Source organism: Marmota marmota, unplaced genomic scaffold (genome assembly GCF_001458135.2).
Source record: "Marmota marmota marmota unplaced genomic scaffold, marMar, whole genome shotgun sequence".
NCBI lineage: Eukaryota > Metazoa > Chordata > Mammalia > Rodentia > Sciuridae > Marmota > Marmota marmota.
In genome coordinates this window covers 25,062,527-25,086,178 of record NW_026000221.1, presented here as the reverse complement: position 1 = coordinate 25,086,178, position 23,652 = coordinate 25,062,527, and the positions used below count along the sequence as shown (strand labels likewise).

Here is a 23,652-nt window from a genome sequence, read left to right as displayed (position 1 = left end):
GAGGTTTGGCTCCTGATTCAAAGACTCAAGGGTCTAAACAGTATGGTGCTAGATTCCTGGTAAGGGCTCTCTGGCTGTGTGAATTATCATGGCAGGGAAACAGAAAGGGAAACTGCCACATGCAGAAGGGGCACAGGTGTGAACAAGGAGGCAATAGACTAGGGAGGGGCCAGGCTCACACTTTTTTATGACAATCCGCTCTTGGAACTAATCCACTCCTACCAGATCCAAACCAATCCTGCCAGCCTCTGAAAAGGCTACAAGTGACCATCCAAAAGGTGGACTATTCTCAAGAACAGACCTGCCTTGGTATTCCTGCTGTGTTCAGCCACGGGCTGGTAGCCGCCTTGGGAAGTATGGCCCCAGCAGAGTTTCAGAAGACAGCAGCTAGGGCTGTTGGTTAATCAGAGACCCCTCAGAACAAGATCTAAGGCCATTTTCATGTCACAAGCTACAAAGGAGCCAAACACAGTCCTAATAGGATAGATTAGAGTGACTTGATCTGGTTTCAAAGAATGGAGAGTCTCTGAGAAAATGATCTTTGTTTTGAGTGCATGAGATAACACTGCAGTGTTACAGAAAGAGAGAATTGAAAGTGCAAAGGCCCTGTGGCAGTAGCAGCCTGGGTGGCATGTCCCTTAAATTAAAAGAAGGTCAATGCAACTTCTGAGGGGGACTGAGAAGTGAGTTTTACTAGGGAGCCCAAAGAAGCTGTTACGGATAGGAGTATGTGTGTGTGTGTGTGTGTGTGTGTGTGTGTCTGCGTGTTGGGGATTGAACCTATAGCCTTACACATTCACCATTGAGCTATATTCTTAGTCTCAAGGACACTATTTTAAACATACATAGATGTATGGTAGAGGGCGAAACACCAGCTGTGTGCCTGGATTTGGGTGCTTTCATTGCAACAAGAGTCATGGAAATGGAGAGTGGGAAGGCTAACTCCCAGACACCACAAATACGCTTTTGTTAGGAACTAGATCAAAAATGACCAACGGGTGGCCCCTTTACCAAATGGAACTTCAAGCCGTGTTTACTTTGGCTTAGGCAATAGTTGAAAAAATTTTAAATTTGTTGTTTACTTTCAATCATTGGGGCCATTCTACATAAATTCCAAATTACCAACTTCTCTTTTCATTAAAAAAAAAAAAATCCAATCTAGCAACATTCTTGCCTGAAAAGAGGAGAAAGGAGTAGAACTGGACCTTTAAGGGTGATATAAATAATATGGTAGTTGATCAATACATGTTTATTGAAAGATGGAGTAAATGAATGAAAAGTTAGAGCCCAGAAGGTGGGCATGCACTGTGGTAAAGGGGCCATCTCAGCCGGACAGAGAATGTGATTTAAGTCTAGGTCCGGAGTGCGCTGGTAAATGTTTAACAACCACATCTTTGTGCAGAAGAAAGAGTCCTGATTTGCAGTGTTTGCCAGTTTTTTTTTTTTTTGTAAATATTCCCGCCATAACTGATTTCAAGCTACCAACATGCTGTTGCTGAGCTTGGAGTTGGAAAGAGGTACATATAATCAGGTCTCTTGAGACGGTCCAAGCCAGATCCAGCACACCACTGCTGTATCTGAGGCTAGAATGACTAAGTTACTGGAATTATGGCCTCCTGGAACCATGCCTTAAGCCTAGCAGGTGCTCAATAAGTGTTTGTTTAACCAAGAACTGAATGGGTTGAAGCCCACAGATGGGAAGTCAGTGAGAAGCAGGAGAGGGGAGGAAAAGAGAGAAGGATTGGCAGTGTTGACTCTGAGACTAGAAGCTCAGGGACTGCGGTGATTCCTTTGACCACTGACCTTTTTATAGATTTATAGATCCGCATGGAATACATGGAAAGGAATGGTTATATGGTCTTTATAAGTCTTTTTCTAACCTCATGATATAAATCAGTGATCTCCAACCATTATTAAAAAGTGTAATTATCCTTTTCAAACAAACTATCACAAATAAAACTGATAAAAAGGGATGTACTTCTGGTGGGAGCCCTGATACTGCCTTGCCTGAAGCCCCTGAACTAGTCTATTAGGCCAGTGCCTCCTATATTTCCTTGTATTCACACACCTGTGAAGTTCCTTTTAGAATCTGGGCCCGACCTGTAGTCTGATTCAGCTAACAGAATGCAGCAGACAGGAATTCCAGAGTCCTGAGCTATTGCACAAGAAGTTCAGCCTCTTCTAGAGAGGCCACATAGAGAAGCCCTGGGGAAAGACCAAGACCCCGAGACTACATGGAATTGGAGTCCCAGACACCCAGTGTCCCAGCTGAGCACGGTCCCTACCTGCTGGTGGAAAACATCCATCAGAGTAACCACTCTCAAGATCAGAATTGCTGGGTGTGTGTGGTGCCTCATGCCTGTAATCCCAGAGGCTTATGAGGCTAAGGCAGGAGGATCCAAGTTTAAAACCAGCCTCAGCAACTTAGTGAGACCCTGTCTCAAAATAAAAAATAAAGAAAGGGCTGGAGATGTAGCTCTGTGGTTAAGCGTCTCTGGGTTCAATCTCCAGTACAAAACAATAATAATAATAATTAGGAAAATTGCCCAACTGTGCCAAATTCATATTGAAGAACTGTGAGCAAATAAAACAACTGTTGTTTTCCAGTTTAAATTATATTAAGGCTTATATTATGTTAAAGAAGTGAAATTACCTAAATAGTCGTCAATACAAAAATCAGTCTGTACAATGGAGAACTGTGAGTTAAAAGAATGAGACGAATCTGTTTATTGACATAAAAAGATCACCAAGATTATCTCTTAGTAAGAACACAACATCCAGATCAGTCTGTAGAGCTGGTTCTACTGTTCAATAAAAAGGAAAGATTGGTATGTGTGTTCATGCACACATATGGGTGATTGCAAATGAAGAATATTTCTGGAAAGGTACTTAAGAAGCGAGTGACAGATTGGCAGACTTAGGGTAGTGGGGAAAGACTCGATTTTCAATTTTTTTCCTTTTGCATATAATCTTATAATGTTTGCAGGTATTACTTATTCAAATTATAGAAAAAAACATGTTGGCAAAGGGAAGATGTCCATGGGGAGGTGGAAAAACATCTCACGTTCCTACAGCCAAAGGTTGGGGTCTCAAAGAAGCAGTTCTAGAGTTAAAAAAAAATAGTGGAAGTAATTTATTTGCGAGGTGGTCCCAGAAAGCACCCAAACAGAGTGGGAAAGAGAGAGATAAAAAGGAAAGGAAGTCAATGAAGGGTGTGTTCATGAGTTACCAAAGGAGCTCAGACTCAATGGGACCTTCGTGAGAGGTACAGTGGACCCCAGGATGCTGTGACTTATCAGGACACTCCACCTGGTCTTGATCTGGGTTCCCTCACAGCCCTGTGGGCCAGGTTGGATTTATGCATTACCCCAAATCCATCCTGACCTTGCTTTCAAGTTGAACAACCTAGATATCAGCATGCACCTTCCCTCTTATGACACCTAGTTATTTACATGGCTTAAGAGCTCGCTTTTCAGTGTGTGGAGGAAGAGAGAGCCGAGGGAGCTTGTGAGCTTATGAGCAGGGAAGGAGAGCCAGCCAGACAGGGCAGTGCACTGCTTGATGAGAAGCTGATTGCTTAGTCTTACTGGGTGTCTTCTGGGAGGCCATGGGAAACCAGCTCATGCCCACACCAGGGAATTCAGCTCCTGTGCTCTTCTGGGTTGCAAAGGTGAAGGTGCCTTGTGGGTGACAAGGTTTCTTATACCTCAATGGCAACAGGAAAGTCCTGGGGCAGGAGGTGAGAAGTGCATAGTGGGGGAGAGAGGAGAAGAGGTGCCCAGTTGCCCAGGAGTGAGGAAACTGCTGCCCCCCTGAGCCCTCCCATCACAACACTGGCAGAAGCTGTAGTAACCAGGCTTCCTGAAAGGAAGGGTGGATCTGGGGTGATGCACCATTAAACTGGTCCAGAAGGCATTCAGAGAGTCTGACTCAAGACCAAGTGGAGTGTCCTGATAATGTCCATCATACCAGAGTGCAGTGTACCACATTATGGTACTTCATTAATGATAAGTTTCATAAAAAAAATTATATTGGAGATTGAACCCAGAGATGCTCAAACATTGAGCCACATCTCCAGCCCTTCTTTTGTCTTTAGAGACCGGGTCTTGCTGAGTTACTTAGGGCCTCATTAAGTTGCTGAGGCTGGCTTTGAATGAGATCCATCTGCTTCAGCCTCCTGAGCCCCTGTGTATGCGCCACCACACCTGGCAGTTTCATTAAAAAAAAAAAAAAGAAGAAGAGATTCTTTGGAAGGTCTTTGGAAGTAGATCAGATTATACCAATCAGTTTCCATTTCAATCAAGTCACTGCCCTGGTGATCGCTGATCCAAGCCAGGCTTCTGGCCATGTCACTGATGATGTTCTTGTGGACAACAAGCCAAAAACCTGGGTAGGATGACTACCCAGCAAAAAAAGAGTTTTGTTGTTGTTTTCAAACAATCACACTCACATCTATAGAGATATGGCAGGGAGTTCTGGTTTCTGCCCCTCAAATACTTTAATGATTTTGGAGAAGACGTTACAGCCAAACTCACCAAATTCATGGATGACATAAATGGAGAAAGAATGGTTGGCAGGAAGAAGAAAGAAAGAAAGAAAGAAAGAAAGAAAGAAAGAAAGAAAGGAAGGAAGGAAGGAAGGAAGGAAGGAAGGAAGGAAGGAAGGAAGGAAGGAAGGAAGGAAGAAAGGAAGGTTGGGAGAATTAGGATTCAACTTGTATTGATAAGCCTGCATGTCAGGTAAAACCAATTCAATATCATCCTTAAGAGTAACAGAATCTGTATTTAACATCAAAAAAGTCAATTGTGTCAGAACAGAATTTGGAAGCTGGGTTGACAGAAATTGAGTCAGAAAACTTGGGAGTTTTAATTAACCCAAGCTCAATAGGATCCAACAACAAAACTGCTTATTTTTTAAAGCAATTTTAGGCTGTAGTAATAAAAGTCTTATTTTCAGATGAAGAGCAGCAATAATCCTAATAGATTCGGTGAGAGGCATACTATACCGGGAGCACTGTGTGTTCAGTTCTGGGTGACAGAGTGAGCAATTAGATGCAGGAGGGATTTCAGATGCATGTCACACAAGGAATGGTTATCAGCACTGGGGACAAATGAGAACAAAATGATAATATTTTACAGGAATAATAGTGGCCTCTGTCTATTTGTCAAGCATTCAGGTGTAAAAGGGAGTAAACATGTCCTTAGCTCTGTGTTTTAGTCAGCTATCACACATTAATACTGTGTTGGCCTATAACAGCATCTGTTTATCTCGCATGCATCTGTAGGTGAGCTGGTGGTTGTGTGATCTAATGGAGGCTGGGCTGCACTTCACTCCAGTGGATGGTTTGTGTTCGGGTTTGCTCCATGTTTTTCTTTTTCTTTGGGAACCCGTAGGTGCTCCCTGGGAATATTTTCTCTTAGTAATGTGAGAAACACAAAAGGGCACATACATGAAAAGTCTCTGCTGGTGTCACATCTGCCACCACTGCATTGCCCAAACCAAGCCATCTCCAAGTCAGGAGGCTGGGAAGTAGACTTTGCCCACCATGAGGCCAGGGAAAGGGAATTGTATATATTCTTATTACAAAGTTGTGGAATCAATAATTAAATTTATCCTACCCCAGGCTAATAGGGTAAAACTAGGGTCAGTGGTCTAAAGCTGTAGGAAGATAGATTTTGGTATAGTGTGATCAAAAACTGAATGATCATTGGAATTGTTCAAAGATGGATGTAAACTGATAAAATCCTTGTCCCAGAAGAGGTTGGAGTTTAGTGGCTCATTTTCCAAGAGCACCAGAGATGGAATTCCACTCTCATTCGGACAGTTAGACACTGAACTGAGCAGATGATTTTCACTTTTAACATCCCACAATTCCATGATCCTATCCAACACTCTTCTCTCCTGACTCTGGGAGTCTATTTATTTCTGTGCCATACCTATACCCTAAGTCCATATTTTGGCTTATTTATATTCCTGAGAGTTTCCATGAATACTTATTGTCTTCTGAATTACTTTGGAAGCATCTCAGTGGTAAAGTCTTAAACTTCTCTTGCGTCACCTATAGGTGACTGGCCCAGGCACCAAGTCCTTAGCATAGTATCAAACCATCACCCAACACCCGATCTACCCCCAAATTAGTTTTTCTTTTTCATCTCCTACATTCTCCATTCTGTTTTCCAGTGAAGTTGAGCTACTTGCTCTTCTCTACATACATACTCTTCTTTTCAGGCTTTCTTCATTGCTATACCATTCTCTTGACCTGTACAGGTCCAGAATCTACCCATCCCACTCAGTGCGAACCAAATGCCACCTTCTCCAAGATGTTTTTTACTGATATCTCACCCAGAAAGTAGTCTTTCTTTCTCTTCTGAATAGTTCTAACAGTTCTCGTAGTTCTCAGGGTTTTCATGATGTAGAAAGGATGTTTTGGGAGTATTTTAGACATTCATACCAAGGTCCTATTCCAAGATAGTCTCTTTGATCTGGTAACAAAAACTCCAAGTAACGGTAGTTAAAGTGATAAACATAATTGGTTAACTCACACAGCAAGGTATATGGAAGTAAGTGGTTCCAGGATTAGCACCGCAGTTCAATGATGTTACTGAGAATCTAGGCTCTGTCTTCCTGATCTGCCATTCTCAGGGTATTAGCAATATTCCTCCTCATGGTTGAAAGACGGCTGCCATGGCTCCAAGTCACACATCCTTCCACAAGCAGGAACAAAGCAGGCATGGGAGACATATTCTTGCAATATATCCTTCTTGCCAGAGAAAGAGAACTCAAAAGCTTCCTGCAGCTATTTCCTTATACTTGATTCATTAGAACTAGGTCACATGGCCATCCCTGGCCTATCCCTGGTAAAGGGGAATGGGTTTGCAAGAGTGCGTTAGGCCACATGAGCCACTGTTGGGACTAGAGTGTCATGAACAAAATTCAGGCTCTGAACTATGAGCAAGAAAGAAGAAAGAATGGCCACACCTTTCCTAACACAGTGAACAGGAAGATGGACTTATGAACACAGGTGCCTCTCTGGGACAATAAACTTGTTGAGGGTAGGGACATGTCTGTACAAATAGAAGCTTTATGAATTTTCAGCAATCCTCCATGATCTTTGATGAGTCACTGAAGTCTTCCTCTTCACGATGTTGTGTGGAATGCTGGGGTTGTTTTTGTTAATTTTTTTAGGGCATTATCATTTTATATAATTGTGGTGTTCATTTTGACACGTTCATATATGCATATAAATAATTGGCTCCATTTCGACCTCTAGTACTTCTTCCTTCTCTCCCTTCCACCTTCCCCCTGATTCCCTTCCTCTACTCTATTGATCTTTCTTCTGTTTATTAATGTTTTGATTGGGGCATTATTATCGTTATACGTAAAAGTGGAATTCATTGTGGTACAGTCACACATGCACACAGCATAATTTGGTCACTTTCATTCCTCCCACTAGATCTCCTTCCTCTACTCCATATTTTCTACTCCTTTCTATTTTCATGAGATTCCCTTTAAAAAAAAATCCTTATTTCACTGTAGCTTTTGCATATGAGAGAAAATATTTGACCCCTGACTTACAGACTCTGGCTTATTTCCCTTAGCATGATAGTCTCCACTTCCATCTATTTACCAGCAAATGACAAATTTTATTCTTCTTTATGGTTGAGTAAAACTCCATTGTGTTATATATACCACATTTTCTTTTTAAAAAAATATTTATTATTTTTAGTTATATATCACCAGTAGAGTCCATTTTGACATATTTGTCCAAACATGGAGTATATCTTATTCTAATTAGAATCCCAGTCTTGTGGATGTACATGATGGTGAGAGTCACTGAATATCACATTTTCTTTATCCATTCATCTATTAAGGGGCACCTAGGATGGTCCCCTAACTTGTGTCATGAGAATTGTGCTGCTATAAACAATTGGTACGTGTGTATCTGTAGTATGCTGATTTTAGTTCTTCTGGATAAATACCAACGAGTGGGATAGCTGGGTCATATGGGGAGCCATGGGATGCTGTTTTTATCCAGTGGTAACACATGCAGTTCCTGTGTCCCACTGATTTGGTCTTCTGAGTGTATTCATTTCCCTATGATCTCTAAATGTAAGTAAAGTTTTTCTGAAGGTTGAAGAGTCCTAATAGGTATAAAATTCATCTAAATAGACATTTATGATTTAGGTTCCTAGAAAAATATATAGCTAAGAAGGAGCCTGGATTAAGCACAGCAAATGTGTAGGATTTTGTTTTCCACTTATTCACCTACCTTGAAATAGGACGGGGTATGAATGTGTGAGACATCTAGGGTCAAATTCCAGTTCCAACATTTCAGTGCCCATGTGATCTTCTGAAAATAATTTAACTTCTCCGAGTCTTGGTGCCTCTGTTTCCTCATGTGTAAAGCCTGAACTCTTTCCCTTGGATGTTATGTGGACCGACACTATTAATAACTACAAAAACCATAGTTGCCACTTTGTGGATGCCCATTCTGTGGCAAGCCCAATTCTAGGCATTTTATATGCTTTTTAGTCCTTTTTAAAAAAATATATTTATTTTTTAGTTATAGGTAGAAACAATATTTTATTTTTATGCGGTGCTGAGCATTGAACCCAGTGTCTCTCACATGCTAGGTGAGTGCTCTGCTTCTGAGCCACAACCTCAGCCCCCATGCTTTTTTAGTATTTTTAATCTTCATGAAAAATTGCAGTGAATCCTGAGATTCAGGGCAGTAAAGGGACTTGCCCAAGTCACATAGCCCATAGGTGGGCTTTTGAACTCATGTGTTTGGCTTCAAAGCCCTTTCTGGAACATTAGCAATTGCTCAATGCTTCTTGATTTCTTTTGTCCTTTTCTGCAGTTATTTGATGTTGTTCCAAAATCCATGAAATGTTTCCTGTAGGCACTCCTTATCTTAATTATGTAAAGTCTCATTCTTTTTTTCTTACTTTCTCCTGTTCAGTCTCCAGGTCAATTTTTAAGTCTTTTTCAAAAGCCCATACATTTAAAAAAAAAAAAATCCTTCTCTTTATATAATTTTTTTTTTTTGGACACTCTTGCTTTGGGGAAACAGAAGAGGGAGGAGAGAGAATGAAAGACTGATGAACTCAAATGGCCTTTTTCAGCTTTTATTCTCTGCTTTCACTTGAGAATGCTGTGTCACCCCCGTGAATCCCCTCCTCGTCATCTCCTGGAAAATACCAGCCTTGTTTCATTTCCCTTTTAAAATATCCATGTATCTTTTTGCCTTCACTTTGGTGGTGTTGCACTGGGTCTCACTAATGACACAATATCCTTTTCATAATAAGGTACCCAAAATGGCACAGTAGACTTTTGTACCCAGCCAGAATCACCGCATTCATTGCTGATACCACACACTGTCTACGGGATACCCTCATTTTCTCTTTTCAGGAAAGACGGGTGTCAGTTTTCATTCTGCCTCTTATGAACCAGGATCTTATTTTTCTCTCAGTTCTTGTGGCTGCAGTTTTTCCACCTCTACCATTTTCCATTTCTGCAGGACATCAGTTGACCAGGACGCCCCTGTTTAGGATTGCCACTCGCACTGAAGGAGGTTAAGCCTGTTCTGCAAAAATGTCTGAATACCTGTTGGCTCCCTGCCCACCTTCTTTTCCATCCGTGGAGTCCAGTGAACCCATCACTATTTTTCTTCGAGGACTGCGTGGTCTCACCTGCTCATCATAAAGAAGCCATTCTTATTGCTGGGGCTGGTAGATTTACACTGAATGGGGTTTAACCTGAATCTATAATGGCCACAGAACATGCTCTAGAAATTTTAAAAGAATAATATAATAAAAACCCTGGTGTGACTTTTTTTTCCCCCTTGAAATATGAGCAGAGCAAGGAAATTTGAGAAAAGAAACTGAAAATCGGTTAACTGGAGATGAATTGGGTATGTAGGAGCGATCATTGATTGAGCCCATAAACAATGCCGGTCCCTCTGCAGAACATGTTCTATACATTATATTGTTTAATCTGTATAACAAGCCTCAGTGGAATGTATGATCATCCCAGATTTACAGAGAACATTAAAGCTAAGAAATTAAGCAATATACCTAATCCCATGCAGCTAGTAAGTGTCAGAGGGGATTTGAACCCAAGCCTTGGCAGTCTCCCAAGTCCATGGTTAGCTCCTGATATCCAGCTCCACCTGCTTTTTGTTCCGTGCACCACCTCTCTGATGTTTCCGTATTTGCCTTCTGGTTAATATTTACTCCTCCTCCCTAGCACACCATGTCAAGGGTGTGGCGTGAGTGTTTCGCTTCCTGAATGTTCGTTAACTGAGTTCAAACCAGCTTTACTCCCTTCCAAGGGAACATTAAAAGTGACAGTCCTTAGCTCATGAAGAACCAAGAGCTGATTCTACTGTGCCATCTGCCAATATGTAGCAGTCTGTCTTTCCTTACCTGTTGTTGGAGCTTCTTTGATGGCAAAATCACCCAAACAAGATCTAACCTTCAGGCCATCCCAGAGGTTCAATAGGAAACCCCTAAGTCCCCAAGAAGGGTCACTGGGGAAAAATGGATTAAGGAAATTCCCCAATTCACAGGATTTTTTTACAGTGGGGTGGGGGGAATTGGGGGTCTTTTTATTTTCTATTGTAGAATCAGTGTGGTAGAGAGAAGGTGGGCTTGGACATCCCCTAATTTGTGGAATGACCTTGGGCAGCATTTTGGGTAGGCGTGGCCAGAGTATTTTGTGTGCATCTGAGAATTTCTATATAAAGTACTCACCAGGTACATGGTGCTTTATAGGAGCTCCCCAAACCAAAGAGTTCTTCTCCTTAGAGACTTAGCTTAGCTCACACTGAACCCTCACATGACCTGATTCTAAGCCACTGAGGAAAAGTGGGCTTATTAGTTCCATCTCTGATTCCAGGTTCCTACTGTGGGAGACACAACTCATGGTTCACTGTCTTTTACCTGTTTTGTTAAAAATTCTGAGGAGTTGATGTAGGGTTTTGAAAATCTAAAATACTATTAGTTGACTCTTTGTTTTCATGGTAAAAAGAAAAGAAGAAAAAAAGGAAGAGAGAAAAAAATTAGAGTAGATGTTTCCAAATTTGCAAAGTGAACAAGATTAGTGTCTGGTGCTCTTTGATGTCTCTTTCTCTCCCTTAAAATAGAAGGAAGGAGGGTGTTGAGTCCCCATCCATCCCCCCAGTCCAGTCAAGAGAGAGAACGTGCTCCCATTTTTACTCAAATTATGCCACAAACATAATTTTGATATCAGTGACCTCGATGCCTCAGTTTTCCCATCTATTTAAGTGTGTTGAGTGACAGCTGCCCTGTGAACTTGACCAGGTGGAAAAGACAGTGGGAAAGCATGAGGCAGTATTCACTTTGAGGTGGAAAGATTTCCTGCTAGAGGAGACGGATCACCGGGCCAGGAGGAAGCAAATCTGAGTTTGAATTTGGGTTTCCACAGTCAGTAGCTCTGTGACTTTGGGTAGGTCACGTCACCTCTCAGCATGCGGGCTTCTTACTTTGCAATGAGAAAAGTAGGTCTCAGCCGCCATATCTCTTGGGGTTGGAGGTTCCAGTGAGATCCTTCCTGTGAAGGCATCTCACACGTGCACACAGGCAGGGCAATCATTACTGCCATTCTATAAAGTCAGTCCCAATCCCACATTATTACTGACCTTTTATTTTTATTTTTATTTTTTTAGTATCAGGAATTGAACCCAGGGACACTTAAACCACTGAGCCACATCCCCCACCCTTTGTATTTTTTATTTTGAGAAAGGGTCTTGCTAAGTTGCTTAGGGCCTCACTTATTTGCTGAGGCTGGCTTTGAATTTTCGATCCTCCTGTCTCAGCCTCCCAACCCACTGGGATTACAGACATGGGCCACCAGGCCTGGCTATTGCTGACCTTTTGTTGTTGGTCTTTCTTATGCAGGAAAAGCATAGACATGTAAATTCTCTAACCATATGCATTTTTTAGAAGCTTCTGAGGTCCGCTTGGAGTTGTACCTTTCTCCAACCTCTTACCAATACCAAAACAAGAAGAGTGCAGAACAAAGCAAGTATGGGCCTTGAATGGAGACTGTGGGCCTCTCCTGGAAAGAGCTGCCAGAAATCAGCACTCACCAGTATGAGTCCAAGGCAGCCAGATCTGATTTTTCAAGGAATGTCATTGATCTTCAGTTTCTTAAACTATAGAATCTACTATTTTAAAAATATGGGTTCAAAAATAATTGTAAATACTGTTTAGGACAAGTTCTAATTCTGCCCATTTGCCCCCCGTTGCAGATTTGGTGCTGAAATCCAGAGAGTGGAGGAAGGCTGCCTGTCTGGCTGGTCAGCCATTGAAGCCCAGAGCTGGTGCCAACTAGCTTGAGGGCCGCATTCATCATCCTTTGCTGGCTACAGTCAGGTCTTCTAATTTCCTAAGCAGGGCATGTTCTACCACCCTGGGCTTCCTTCTCTACAAAGGAATGGAAGAAGCAAGAGACAAAAGGAAAGGGAGAAGAAGGGAAAGGAAAAGAGAGAGAAAGATCCCCAGTGGGCTCCACCGAATGAGTGCCCAGCATGCCTTCCTGGGAAACACAGGTAGGTGCCCCTTTCTCTGCCTGCTCCAGCGTCCCCAGTGATGGTAGAGTACCCTGGATTTGACTGCTGCCCCCATGCATGGAGCAGCATGCATGCAGCCCCTGATCTCCAAAACTCCAACTTTCAGGATGTTGTGGTGCTATATTGTTAGTCTTGGGGACACAGGGGTCAGGGTTTCCAAAGAGAGTTGGAGGAGTGGCTTCCTATAGGCTGAAGGGACTGGCTTCATTCTGGTGTTCCTGCTACTGTTCCAGGTAAAGGGGAAGTAGATTGTAAAGCACTTTGGATATTATCAAAAGCACTGTTGGGAAAAAAAAATAGCAAACATCTTACCTGATTGTGTCAGGTTTGTGAAAGGAAGTTGGGAGTTGGATCTGTGATGTCCCTAATGACCCCTATGTGTTGACCCATACTTGGTCCAACTCCTTTCTATGGAGTGAGTCAGGGACACAACTTTCTTCATTTTCTTCATTACTTGCCCACTCCCTGGTACAGAGGACCAGGTAGAAAACGGAGCAACTTGAAGTCCTGGCTTTGGTGGCTGGTGTTAGCAGGAGCCAGGGTTTGGAGAGAGCCACTCATGAGCTGTGAGGTTTAATCTCTCTGAACCTTGCTTGTCTTCAAAATGGAGATAATAACACATACTGCTCAGCCTTAATGAGAAAATTAAAACTAAGACCAAATAATGAATGTGAAGTACTTACCCCAGGACATGTCACATGAGAAGTAGTCACCAAGAGATGGCTCTAAGCTGGATGCAGTGGCTCATGCCTGCAATCCCAGCAGCTCTGGAGGCTAAGACAGGAGGATTTCGAGTTCAAAGCCAGCCTCAGCAAAAGTGAGGCACTAAGCAACTCAGTGAGACCCTGTCTCTAAATAAGATACAAAATAGGGCTGGGGATGTGGCTCAGTGGTTGAGTGCCCCTGAGTTCAATCCCTGGTACCAAAGAGACGGAGAGAGAGAGAGATAGAAAGAGAGAGAAGGGGGAGAGAGAGAGAGAGATAGAAAGAGAGAGAAGGGGGGGAGAGAGAGAGAGAGAGAGAGAGAGGAGAGAGAGAGAGGGGAGAGAAAGAAATAGAGAGAGGAGAGAGAGAGAGAGAGAGAGAGAGAGAGAGAGAGAAGAGAGAGAGGTGTCTCTAGAGCTTCAGTCAGAATATATGAAAGATGGTCCAGGCTCTGGTGACAGAATACCTAGGTTTGTTCACCATTTCAGTAAGTGACTTAGGATGTAGGATGGAGATAATAATAGTATGTACTTTTGTGGAACTGTTGCAATCATCGACAGAGATAACTCTTATAATTTGCTATGACCAGTGCTTCTTGGTTGTTAAATATTATTATACAGGTAGGAATTATGGAACTCGGGCTGATAGGCAGCTCAGCCCTTTCCTTATGGAGCTGATAGTCTAAAAAGAAAGACAGAATAGATGCATGTGAGATTTTTCATAACAAATGTCACCAGTGCCCCCTCAGATTGTCTCAGACATCAGCATGCTAAGTAGTGACCCAATTAGGCCACTAACATTGGTGGTTACGTTGACCCAACTTCCAGTTGCTGGTGACTCTGCATCTCACTATCCGAACCTGCTCAGTGTTCAGCAGAGTGGAAATTCCAGTGAATTCGCACTTTCTCAGGAGCATCTCTCAATCAGCAATTGATGGGAGATGGTGCATGAATGTCCCGGCTCCCTCAGATCTCAATGAGCTAACTCTGCGGTATAAGCTCTTTAGTGGCTCCTGAGGTTCCCCAGCAGGTTTGAGCCCCAGTTGCCCACTGGCTTGATGGCATGTCATTTACCAGCTGTTTTCCTGCCTTGTCCCCATCCTCAGTCTCCTCCTGGTGTTGATGAGGAACATCTTCAAGGAGATGCTTGCTCTTAAATCCTTGTCTTTTGGTTGGCTAAAGGGGAAGCCCTATACACACTGAAGTGCCAAGGTGAATAACCCAAGTGCAGTGGGATTTGGTTAGGCTGCAAGTGCCAGGAATCCATGGTCAGAAGGAAGACAGAGTTCCTTTGTCCTGGTTTCCCTTGGTGGGAAACTGCTGTAGGCCTGTGTACCTGATACCTGGGCTCCATTAACCCACCCCGAGTCGTTGTTTGGGAGCAGGTTTCTCTGGCACTGTCCCTGGAGGTAGTAAGCCGTTGGCTGGGCTGATGCAAGAAGCTGGAACTGTGTCTCTAGGCTGTGACCACACGCCAACTGTGGGCCTCTCAATTTAAATACATCTATGAACAAGAGGAAGCACATTCTGTCCAGGCAAATGAGAGTTTTCTTTCTTTCTTCTTTCTTTTTTTGTGTGTGTGGTGCTGGGGATTGAACCCAGGGCCTTATGCGCGCAAGGCAAGCACTCTACCAACTGAGCTATATCCCCAGCGCCTTGAGAGTTTTCTTTTTTCATGGGAGATACAATGTAAAAATCACTTAACTCTCTGGGCCCTTTATCTATGAAAGAAATAATGATAATTAGAACAGTAGATCCAGCTGAAAGAAGTCCATCTCATGATCAGGAGTGAGGCTAAAACACACTGTTGCCAAATGAATAGAAAAAGTAACACTTAAAAGTGCTACTTCTCAACTGGGTAATAAGTCATGTTTTTATGAAAAAATAGAAATGTAGAAAGAAAAGAAGGGGAGGGGGGAGAGAGACAAGACACAGGCCCAGCTATGACACTCAAGTGTTAACTAGAGAAAATTAACACATTATAAAGACAAATCTGCCTTCTCCAAAACATTGTCATCCTAAAGGAACATGATGGTTGAGGGGGGCATTTTTCTTCTATGCTGACAGGGTAGTTTGAAAATATAGCAGCAGACTACAGTATGGGTGCCCAACCCTCCAAAACAGCTCAGAGATGAAAGAACAGGCTTTTCTTTAAAGAAATTAGATTTTTGCGACAAATTCAGGGCCTGGACAGGTTAGTGGGAGACAAAGAACATTCAGACTCCCCTCCCTCAGCTCTTCCAAAACAAACAGAGTCATTTCCAACCACTCACAGGTGTTTTTCCTCCTAAAACAAACACAGAAACAAATATTTACAGAGTTATGAAAATTCAACAAAAGTCACCTGGGCACAAGGTCCCCTTACCTACATCCAACATCTCTGGCCTGAGATTATTAAATAGAATGTCACACCTAGTTTCCATTACGGGACAAGAAAAGCTACACCAAAGAGAATTAGTTCCCAGATGTATTCATGAAGATAAAGGCCACCTCTTTTCAAGAAAGTGTTTGCAGCTATAAGGAAGAATTGACTATAGACAAAGGAAACGCCAGTGATTTTTTTTTTTTCACAGAAATGTCCTGTAAGAGGGCATGACCCCCTTGCAAATCAATGCAAAGTGTTCACAGTGTGGCACTGGCTGCCACGTTGCCCACCTTGAATCAATCCACTTGTGGAAAAAGTTCTTGCTTGCTTTTTCCCAAGTGTTGTAGATGTGAACAGGTCTCAAAATTAGGCGTGCATCCGAAGGGTTGCTGTGAACATTCCTTATTTCATAGTATTGCATTCTTCCATGGAGCTAGAGGATCAGGTAAGAGAAAAAAGTGAATGTGGTTATGGAAGGAGGGAAGAAAAGAAAGAGAAAGGAAAGGAAGGGAGAAAAAGATGAAAAGAAAGGAAGTGAGGGAAGAACTGGGGGGAGAAGGAAGTAAAGGAATGAAAAGAGGAGGAAAAAAGAAAGGAGGGAGAAAGAGAGAGGAGAGAGAGGCCCGTTGTTGTCAAACCCTGGCTGGTTTACACTGAGGAGCCAGATAGCCTCTCAGTGAAAAGCTGAGATTAAGCTCACAACATAATTTCCATTATGTTAATGTTGCTTTAAAATATATTGCACAGAGTGCTGCAACAATCAAATTATCAATTATAATGTCTACTCAGAGTAGAAAAGTGTTACAAACAGAGGGCTGATTACTGCTTCAGTACATCCAATCTGCATACTCATTGTTCAGTACAGGGAAAACAAATTATCTTGTGTTGGCCCCAGTTCAAATTTAATTAAATGAGTGCAAAGCAATTATAATAAAGTACAATAGTGTAGTAATGAAAGGAAAATAACTCATTAACCTATTAATCTTTATTTATGTTCCTCTCAAATAACTATGTAATTTCTTTATCACCGCATCCCATAAGAAAAAGTAGGGTCTCACTGCTCGTGGCCTGGTTTAAAAGGTTCTATTTGGTTAAGATGCCTTCACGGCCACCATTGTATCAACTTCCCTTAGCTTAGGGCCACCCCCAATCTCCCGTCATGCTCTCTACTTGAACATGGTCTGGATTTAGCATTCCTCTCTCACACATCTCTGACGCTTGTCATTTGGGCAAGGTAGATCTCTCTGGAAGCCGAGATAGACAGACGCATCCTCCGACATCTGTTGAGCAAAGGAAGAGAGAAAAGAGAATCACTGTGGTTTAGAGAAAGTCCAGGCTTTAAAGTCTGAAGAGGTATCAGCAAGAGCTAAGAACACCCCAGGAAACACACCATGGGTCACCTGTTATGCAGATGAAGAAGTGGAGTTTTGGAAGACAAAAGTGTTTCGCCTAAGCCTTGCCATTTACAAGGAGCTGATCAAGGATTCTAATTCAGGTCTAGACTGCTTAAATCCTCATTTCAATCCTTCAGAACCTCTCTGTTCAAAGGGTGGGCCACCACTGACTGACCGCTTTGGCATCTCTTGGAAGTTCAGTTGGTAGAGCCTCAATCCAGACCAGCAGAAACAGAAAGTGCATTTGACAGGATACTCTGGGGATTTATGTGCGTGATGAAGATTGCGAAGTGCTGGGTGCCACACTGCTTCTCCTGGAGATAGCAGAGCTCAGACAAGGCTCAGGGGTGGGGACTCTTTCCAGACTCCTCATACCAAGTAAGAGCTCAACATTTCCTTACAACTCACAGCAACTTGAGGTGACCTTGGGATAATCTGGGGTCATTAGGCTTGACTCTGGCTGCTATTTACATATCATTTGAGGTCAGCCCTGCACCTAATTCCTAAACCTTCACATTTTCCTACAAGAACTTGGAAAAGAGGGAAGGGGAAAACATGAGACCCTGATGAATGGAAGAAGGAAACAGGTATTTGTAAAGTTTCTTCTTTGTTCCTAGAGACCATCCATGTATTACTTCATTTAATCTCCATGACAAACACCCTTTTAAGATAAGGTGACCAACAAGAAGTTTAAGAGTTATGTCCAGTGTTGCCTACACCTGGTAAGTGACAGAGGTGAGCTTTGCTTGTCTTTAAATGTTTACACATCTACCAAATAGCATTCTCTAAAAAGAAAGGACAGAGAGACCAGGAAAGGCAGACAAGATGAAGTGAAAAAAAAGGTAGTGTGACAATCGTTAGTGCTGTTCATCCTCCATTTCCTACTCTTTGAAACACCTTGAGAATTATACTTCCTGTCCCCCTTGAAAGTAGGAGGGGACCCTGTGCATAGCTTTGGTCAATGACTTGCCAGCAGATGTTTCATGGTTTGTTTCAAGTCAGACACTTAATTGCTTGTGGCTTCTCTACACAGTGTTCTTCTCTCTGCTGTGGTGCTTGGCAATATTCAAGATGGTGGCTGTGCCATCAGCCTGGTTCCCAGAGTGAGTGAGTGTGCTGACCTCACATCAACCTGTGGTGAACACATGATGAGAGTGACCAAAAAAAAAAACAAAAAAACTTTGCTTTTTTGAGCCACTGAAGTTTGAGATTGTTACTGTAGCATAACGGAGCCTATCCTGACTCTACAGAAAAAGAGGGGGAAAAAAATGAAAATATTTAACACTTGTACGTGTATCTTTTTTTCACTTGAGACTAAGAGCGTTTCTATGAGAGAGGAATTATTCCACATTATATGGACTGAATGTTTACTATTTGTTTTATAGGCAATTTAACAAAGACACACAAGTGTAAGCGTCCTGCCTGACCAAAGTGGCAAAGTTTGTAAGTGGCAGGGCCAGGTTTGGAATGCAGGTCTCCTGATGACTAATCTTTCCTCAACCCAGAACACTTCCTCCATGATGAGACTGGAGCCCTGTTCCCCTGTCCAACACAAGCCTCAGGTTGGTGTATCTAGCTTTGGGCTAACCCCTCCTTCCCCTCCCCACTCAGGAGGGATCCAAATTATTGGACAAATATCAGGTCAAAGGAAAACAGGTCCATGTAACTGCCAAGAGATGACTCCATCTGATTTACGCTGGGGGCAGAAACCAGCGAACAAAGTCCAGGATGATATTACTGTGGCCAACTGCAAGGAGACCTACTGCCTGGAATTGGTCTGTCGCCCTTATGATTGTTTGGGGTTGTTTGCAGGATAGAAAGGCAAAAGTCATGATTAAAAGGTTGACCTTTGTATTTAGCCTCAAAAATATTGAGTGTTGGGCTGCAGGTGAGCTCAGTGGCAGAGCACCTGCCTATCATATTTGAGGCCCTGGATTCAATCCTTGGCATTTCAAAAAGAAAAAAAAAAATAGTGAGTAATAATCACACAAAGTCTCTCTTAAACAACTTCTATTTAACTAATTCACCAAATTAACCAAGTCGCTCCCTTCTTCCCGTAAACCACGATTCCTTTAACCCCAGCAGATTGAAGGCTCATGGCAAGTAGGCTACTTTCTAACATGTCCTTGGCCTGGCTCGATTGCTACGAGTCCATCTCATTTATTCCCAAACCTATTTATTCCAGTTGTATTTGTTCATGTAATCACTCACATTCTGTAACATGAGCCATAAAAGAAACCCATATTACTGTGAAAACTAGATAGAATACTTTGGAAAGATTTGATGAAGGCAAACAGGTAGGAAGAATAATGGCAAGTTGGGTGTGGTAGCACACACCTGTAATACCAGCAGCTTGGGAGGCTGAGGCAAGAGGATTGAAAGTTCAAAGCCAGCCTCAGTAATTTAGTGAGGCCCTAAGCAATTTAGCAAGACTCTGCCTCAAAATAGAAAATAAAAAGGGCTGGCAATGTGGCTCAGCGATTAGTGCCTCTGAGTTCAATCCCTGGTACAAAATAAATAAATAAATAAAAAGTAAAAAAATTGGCAAATCTGTAAAACACTAAGGAAAATTGTGAAGATTTATATGCAAACTGCCCTCAGAATATCTTTTAGTTTCTTAAGGTTTCACGTCTTTAATTTTAAAGACTCTGAAGTTTGTAGATAATGCACTGTAAGTGTGGTTTATGCAAGAAAGATAATTTAGAAGTCTTCATATTGTAATGCAAATTATTTTTTTCTTTAAAAAAAAGCCTAAGACCCTCATCAAATGATTGGACAAATGACATATGTTTTGTGTTAAAATAAAATTTTAATGTATCATTTTTAGTCATTATTTCACCACCACCTATTTGTCTCAGTTGCTTCTGATAAAAGGACTTTCATGTAATTACTTTTTTCATTTGCCCATATCTCCTTCATCTCAAGGACTTATTGCCTTATTTTTAAGTGCAAGTTCCTTTGCATATTCTTTGTTGTATGGTTTATTCAATAATATTTCTTGAACAACTACTACATTCAAGAATCAGGCTGTGGACCCGATTGATCAATGAGCCTGCAATGGAGAAAACACACTTTAAATAAATCATCCCAGCTGGGTGCAGTGGTACATGCCTGTAATCCCAGCAGCTGAAAAGGCTGAGGCAGGAGAATCGTGAATTCAAAGCCTGCATCAGCAAAGAAGAGGCACTAAGCAACTCAGTGAGACCCTGTCTCTAAATGAAATACAAAATAAGGCTGGGGATGTGGCTCAGGGATAATAAATATTTTAAGCTTTGTAGGCCATACAATCACTGATGCAGCTATTCAACTCTGCTTTATGGAAATGTGTATGGCTGTGTTTCAATAAAACTTTATTTTTATAAACAAGTAGCAGACCAGATTCAGCCCACGAGCCTCAGTTTGCCAACTCAAGCTCTAAGTGAGACAGTTGCTAACTCTGGAGGACAACACCATCCTTTTTGGTTTCCTTTAGTTCTGTACGCATCTCTGCAGAAAGTCCCTTTGCTAAACTCTGCTCAAATTATCCAAATTGAGTGTGCCATCTGTTTCTTGCTAGGACCTTAATCGATGTACTTGGCTTTGCATTTCCCCAACACAAGCTTTAATTGCAAAGTAAAAACAATTTTAAAAAATAACAAAAATGGAGACTATGACCTGTTCCTATGTGGCAGGGACCTGGTGCCTTACATGTACTCATTCGTCCCTAAATACTATAAAAATTTTTCGCGAGTTGTAATATGCTCTAAAAGTTGACCAGAGAGAAAATAAATAAACCTTTTTTCCTGGAGCCTGGAGTTGCAATCCTGCTGCCCTACTTGTCCACTTCTAATGGAATGGAGGTCTATTCTAATTAAACAAGAAAATACATCTTTTCACAAGGGGAGAACGGAGGGCATTGTACTCCGGGCCTCAAAGAAAGCATGCTTTAATAAGAATCCTTTTATAATCCCGGCTTTTATTTGTAGCTTCCCAAAGCTTTTGCTGGTAATAAAAGGATTGTAAAGTTGACAAATATAAGCAGGGACAAAGAAGTTTGGAGAGATAATGCCTTGGTGAATGGGCAAGTATCTGAAAGTGTATTGATCCCACAACACGTAGAAGATGATCACAAAAAGCCAAAGCTACCATCAATCAGGGTGATATTTCTATTACAAAGTAAAAACCTCTCCAGCTAGCACAGTATATTCCTCATATCATGCAGAATTATGTTCTGTGTTGAGAAAAGTGATACAGGTCCAAATGGCTCTGAAGAGCTGGATTCAAGTCTAGAATGATAGCCCCTCTCTTAACCTACTGCATTATTACATCTAATCAGTAAATGGAGCTGTGGCAAGTAAGTGTATTGTGCCACTATGATGATCAGCAGCAGCATCCACTGCTCCTTTTGATGATAGCTTCCAATTCCAATGAGTCTTATAGCTCATTTTAGACAGCACAAGGGCATGGAAGTGAGGGTGTGCACCTTCAGTCTCTCAGAATCCTTTCACTGTGCAGAAAGCCTGGGCTAGCCTGCTGGAGAATAGCTACACTCTGGAGGAGAGCTAAGGCAGCCAGCCAACAGCCAGTAGCCACCAGAAGCATTGCTGCTTAGCTGATCCACAGTACCCTGTAGTTACACCTACACCCCGTGTAGACCGGAAGAACATTTTACTGAGCCCACATTAAATTGCTGGCTCACAGATAATGAGCCAAATACACAGTTGTTTTAAACTGCTCTGTGTTGAGGTGATATATTACTCATCAATCGTTAACTAATATATACCCACTCACCCCCAGATTTTTCATTTATATGAGCCAGTAATTTATCTTTTTGTTTTCGTCAATTTAGGTTGGTTATTCTGTCATTTGAAGTAAAAAAGAAAAAAGATTCCTAATACATCAAAGATATGCCTTCATTCCTCCAACCAGATAGCATTGTCAGGGATCTTGTCTTATCTGGATCCAAAGCTAAGTGACTTATCAATAAATGTTAAGCAATTGACATATAATATTGACAGATTCACAAATCACATTTTGAAGAGCAAAGGATAGATTTGCCCTCGAAGCTACAAAGTCATCTCTAGGGGGTATTGTACTAGACATGTCTTATCCTGTCTTAGTCTATTTTCTGTTGCTGTAGCACAGTACCTGAGGCTGGATATATTATTTTAAAAAGAGGTTTATCTAGTTCACATTTCTGGAGGACCAAGAGCATGGTGCTAGCATCTGCTTGGCTTCTGGTGAGCACCTTGCGCTGCATCATATCATGGTGAGATGCAGACAGAGAAAGGGCACTCATGTCAGGAGCATGTGTTCCATAGAGACCAAGGGAAGGCAGGAGGGGTTTTTATAACAACCTAGCCTTGCAAGAATTAGTCCACTCCTGTACGAACTGACCCAGTCAAGAGAGCCAACTCAGTCTCTGGAGAAAGACATTAATCCATTCATTAAAGGTAGATCTCCCTTGAGCTGATTTTTTCTTGAGGGTCTACCCCTCTCAACACCATCACATTGGAGACCAGGTCTCCACCACATGAACTAGGGAGTCATACCATATTCAAACCATACTGCCCCCTAACAAAAACCTGAAAGATACAAGGACCTTCTCCAACCAACACCATAGACAAAAACAGATGCATCTTATAGTATCCAAAGAACCCAACTCAGCCGTCGTTCTCAAGGGAATCCAGAAAATTCTGGGCCTCAATTCTACCCTCCTTGCTATAGAAACCTGAAATTAAGTGTCATCTTTTTCTTTCTAAAATAAAATACGAGCATGTACTGTTTCTAGGCAAGAAGCCCAGATCCATCTGCCCTTCCTGTCCTCGAGGACACCATCTATTCATTTGCTATAACTTGCTGCATTATTCCTACAATTTATTTTCTTATTTTAAAAAAGAAAGAGCTGAAGCAAGGTTCCCTCAGGGATCATACCCTACTCCAGGAAAAAAGGGGAATTCACCTGACCTCCTCTCTCTGTGTCGAAATGGAATCCAGCAACCAATTCTCACCAACTGTGAACGAATTTTGAGTATGCATTTGGGAAGAGGGAAGGAAAAAGGGGGACATTATTTTTTATTCTTAAATCAGAGGATAACCAATCTGTCTCCACCCCAAGCAAAATTATAGTTTAAGTTCTTAAATGACTGAATTTCCCCCCTCAGAGCTGCAGACAAGGATCAGAAGGAAGAAAAATTCGTTGAAGACTGAAAAGAGAAATATCCTTGGTGGATGGAGATAACGCGTCTCAGCCCAGAAGTCAGGAGAGGGAGTCACCGGCTGACATTTAGCCTTCTCTCTAAACTCTCCTAGGCCTCAACGGCTCTGAATTTCTCCTTTCTTCTCCTCCTCCTTACTCCCAGGCCTGTCTCTTTAGGTTTAAGGAAAAGTCCAAGATAATAAATTCCTTTTACAAGAAAAGAAAGACTTGGGTTAATTTGCTGTCTCTCCTCCACCTAGACAACTGGTATTGGTTCTGAAAATTGCCACGGATCGGAATGAGGCTTAAGCCTGCCTTCTTCAATGGAGAGACACCATATTGGGGCATTGGGTGCCAACAGAGAAGAACTTTAGGAGGCAGATGAGCAGAGGGAACTAGGAGTGGTAACCTGGGGG

The 23,652-nt window shown here is 42.1% G+C and overlaps 1 long non-coding RNA gene across 4 annotated transcripts; it reads left to right on the top strand.

Moving 5' to 3' along the window:
- Positions 1–15,842: 15,842 nt before the first annotated feature.
- On the top strand, positions 15,843–23,574 carry LOC125612989. Of its 4 annotated transcripts, none has more exons than XR_007343496.1 (5): positions 15,846–16,109; positions 16,903–17,436; positions 17,676–17,793; positions 18,444–18,620; positions 23,202–23,570. It is a non-coding gene; the product is annotated as an uncharacterized LOC125612989 (long non-coding RNA). The 4 variants fall into 4 exon arrangements; XR_007343494.1 differs by having other exon boundaries at positions 15,849–16,109; positions 17,676–17,780; positions 23,202–23,565; XR_007343495.1 differs by having other exon boundaries at positions 15,843–16,109; positions 16,903–17,793; positions 23,202–23,574.
- The last annotated feature ends 78 nt before the right edge of the window (positions 23,575–23,652 follow it).